The sequence below is a fragment of the Lepus europaeus genome, chromosome 2 (assembly GCF_033115175.1).
Source record: "Lepus europaeus isolate LE1 chromosome 2, mLepTim1.pri, whole genome shotgun sequence".
NCBI lineage: Eukaryota > Metazoa > Chordata > Mammalia > Lagomorpha > Leporidae > Lepus > Lepus europaeus.
In genome coordinates, this window is record NC_084828.1 from 157638472 (window position 1) to 157642695 (window position 4224).

Sequence of the window (4224 nt, forward strand, 5' to 3'; positions counted from 1 at the left end):
CAAAGACAAAACGCTCATTTGTTCACTATCCTTGTACTTTGCAATGGATTCAATGTTCCCTCAAGTTTCATACGCTGAAACCCTAATTCCAATGTCATGGTTTTTGGAGGTGAGGTCTTTAGGACATAATTGGGTCATGAAGACGAAACCCTCATGAATGGGATTCGTGCTCTTACGAGAGGCCAGAAGCCAGCCATTTTCATTTTCCACCACATGAGGATACAAAAAGCTATCTGTCTGAATGCAAAAAAAAGGGCCTTACTACAATCCAACAGTGCTGGCATCTGGCATTGGACTTCCAGTCTTCAGAACTATCAGAAATAACTTTCTCTGGTCTAGAAGTCACTTGATCTATGGTACTTTGTTACAGCAGTCTCAATCTCCCAAGTCAGATACAAAATGAGAGTGATACAGTATAAATAAATGAATGTTTGAATATATGAAAAAAATTAAGATACCTGAACTATTGAATTAAATAAATAATATATGCAAACATTAAAAAGAAAATCTTTGACAGATTCCAAGATGGTTCAATAAGGAAAAGACACGCTGATTTTGACAAGGGGAAGACAGCAGAGGAAGTGCATTCCCAGGGAAGAGTTAGAGAAACGTTAGCAGGGGAGATCACACAGAAAGAAGAGGGACACCCTGGCACCATGTGGAAAGTGCAGATGCATAGCAGTGAGCAGGGACACCATCCACAACTCCCACAGCCACAGCCAGGAGTTACAGCAGCTCTCACATGCATGTGGCCTGGGAATTTTACCAGAGGGAAAAATTCACATTCCTCACTGACTTCCAGTGTGGCTGGGAGGGCTGACAGGGGGATGGTCACTCACTTAGTACAGCGACATGTTCCCATCCTCTCCACTTATCATGTGCTCTGTGGCTCAAACTGCCAAGGCAGAGTACCCACAGGAAGTTGGGGCTGGAAAAATCTCTGCTCTCTCCATGGACAAGGCAGGCTCACAGGCCTGAGAGCAGATCCTCTTCACCCAGTGACTGCGGGAGCCTTGAGTGCTGTGACTGTGGATACTCTGTGACTGCACAATAGGGTGTGGGTTGTAGGTGGGACACTGGGCAATCACTGTGTCTGCTTTCAGAGACTCAGAGATCCTCGACTGCCTGGGGTGGGTCATTGCAGAGGGTTACGTGTTCACACTGGGGACAACACAGATCTTTTGTGCAGTTCACCCATTTGCGTGGGTAGAGGCTGTACCCATGGTGGCCTATCCCTGGGCTTTGATCACCTTGGAAGAGAGGCGGTGAGGTTGTGACTATGTCAACAGCATGATCATACCTTCCCCTTGGCTGACAATAGAGATCTACTTCACCCAACTTGGGTATCACTCTGGATTCTTGCACCACCTCTGAGCACTGGCCAGAACTCCCTGGCCCTACCCAACACCCACCTCTGGATATACACTGAAGGAGCAGACACTCCACTAACCTACAGAGGCATAGTTCAAAGGTAAAGCCCATCAGAGTAGAAAACCAACAAGTGTGTCCACAAATGCCTAAAAATAAAAGCAGAAATACAAGAAACAAGAACAAAGAAGACAAAATGACTTCCAAAAAGAAACAAAACAAAACTTCAATATTAGAATATGAAGATAAAGAGACTACTGAAATGCCTCAAAATTAATTGAAAAGAATGATCATAAAATTACTCAGAAACACAGAGAAACAAATTCTTGAGATAAGTATATTCATACATGGTATAGATGAAAAATTTTGCAGAGAGTGAGGTACTGAAAATAAATTTTTTTTTTTTGTAACAAACTATTTGTTGTGGCTCCAGGCTTTTAACAACATGTGTGGGGTTTTGTTTGCTTTCCAGTCGATGAGTCTGTGAACATTCCCAGATCAGAGGCCCTGGGGCCTCAGATGTGGCTCAGCGGAGGGAGGCCCAGCAGAGCCAGGCGTGGAGCACCTCATGGACGGCCCTCAGAAGCTGCAGCTGGGCAAACATCTGACCGAAGAGATGGGGCCGAGGCTCCCCCAGGACGTGCACCCTGTTGTAGTAGGAGCTGAAGTCCATGCTGAGCTGCACCAGGAACTTGCACACCGTCTCTGTTCGGGCAGGGAGGTGGAGCCCCGGGGTGGTGGGGACCACGACTGCCAGCTGGCTCAGCAGCTCCGGGAAGGGCAAGACACCATTGAAGAGCAGCAGCCACTCGCCCTCCTCCTGGAGCAGTGAGAAGTCCAGACTGGCCACGGGGGGGAAAGGAGGGTAGAGACCCTGTTCTTCACTGCGCTTATAGCTCTCAAAGAGCGTGGCGAGCCGGGCACAGTTATACATGACGAAGATGCCACTTTTTGTGCCTTTTGTGGAGATACTGCTGTCCGCCGGAGCCAGGAGGAGCTGGGTGGGACACAGCCGCAGTGGGAGGCCAGTCCCCTGCCCCATGCCCTCCCTTCCTGTCCGGTCCGGTGGGGTGCCCAGGCTCACCTGACTCCGCGGAGCTGTGCTCAGCATCTCAAACTTGATGGTGGCCACAGAGAGAACCCCAGCGATCTCTGTCCAGGCTGGGTCTGGGCATGGCGGAACTCGTAGTACTCGGGGGCAGTCATCGCAGCACCCGCTGCTTTCACAGGGCCGCAGACCAGGTGCTTCTGTCTGGGAGGAGCCTGGTCATCCAGCTTCCACCAAAGCAGGTCCAGTTTCTGTTGCTGGAACTCATCCTCGCAGCTCAGCACGTGCACAACCACGCAGCCGTCGGCGCCAGCACCTGGGGCTGCGGCCAGGCTCAGGGGGCTGTCCTCAGGCCAGTGCCGCACGGCCTCCTGCAGCTCAGCCAGCGCCGACAGCAGGTCCTCAGTCAGCAAACAGCTGTCCAGGTTGGGGTCATAGCCAGCGGCGCAGCCCTGTTCCTCCACCAGCTTCTTCAGGGACAGCCTGCCCAGGACGCCGGGGGGCAGAGTCCCCGCGTCCGGAGCAGGGCTAAGCTCTGCAAAGGCGCGGCTCCGCAGGGTTCCGGTCCAGGGGGCAGTCGGCGAGGCTGCAGGCCAGTCCACCCGCAGCTGCTGCAGGAAAGTCAGCATGTGCGGGTCCCGCACAGCAGGCACCCGGCGTGCACACACCCCTTGGGCACGCAGTGCTCGCAGTGCTCGCGCCAGGTGATCCGCCACGAGCACCGCACGCAGCTGGCTGAGGCGGAGCACGCCTGGGGCGCCGCGCAGAGCCGGGCAATGGTGGCATGAATTATTAGAAATGAAGAATTCAATAAATCAAATAAAAAACACAGTGGAAAACCTCAACAACTGACTTGGTGAGGCAGAAGAAAGAATATCTGAGCTAGAAGACAATATCTTGGGAGTATATCTCAGACAAAAAAGAAAAAAACAGAAAAACTGAAAATAGTGTTCAAGATTTATTGTATACTATCAAACAACCAAACATACATGCCATAGGGGATCCTGAAGGAGTAGAAAGAGAAATATAGATTAGAAGGCCTATTCAGTGAAATAATAGCAGTTAACTTCCCTAATTTGGAGACAGAAAAGGATATCCAATTATGGCAACCACATAGAACTCCTAATAGAATCAGAAATGATCTTCACCATGATACATTATTGTCAAACTTTCAACAGTAAAACATAAAGAAAAGACTCAAATATGTACATGAGAGAAATGTCAGATACTTTCAGAGGATGTCCAAATAGACTAACAGCTGATTTCTCATCAGAAACCTAACAGGCTAGGAGAGAATGCAGAAAGAAACTGTCAATCTAGAATACTGTACCCAGCAAAGGTCTCATTTATAAATGAACATGAAATAAAGACTTTCCAAACAAAAAGAAATTGAAAGAGGTTGCCACCACTTGTCTGGCCTTACAAATGATCCTTAAAAATGTACTACATACAGAAACCGAGAATGATATTCACCATTATAAGAAAGAATGTAAAAGCAGACAATCTCCTAGTAAAAGTACAAAGGAAATCCAAAGAGAACAATAGCAATATTTATGGAAAAATGGTCAGACCAAATCTCTACTTATCAATAATAACCATGAATGTAAATGACCTAAATTCTCCCATTAAAACATACAGACTGGCTTAATGGATTAAAAATAAGACCTAACTATTTGCTTCCTACAAGAAACACACCTCACCAACAAAGATATATGCAGACTGAAAGGGAAAGTATGGAAAAAGATACTCATGCTGATGGAAAGCAAAAATGATCAAGTGTAACCATCCTAATTATAGACAGATTAGAC

The 4224-nt window shown here is 47.9% G+C and overlaps 1 pseudogene; it reads right to left on the reverse strand.

Annotated features, from left to right (window-relative positions):
• Positions 1 to 1803: 1803 nt before the first annotated feature.
• Positions 1804 to 3060, reverse strand: LOC133749877 (DALR anticodon-binding domain-containing protein 3-like; annotated as a pseudogene).
• Positions 3061 to 4224: the final 1164 nt, after the last annotated feature.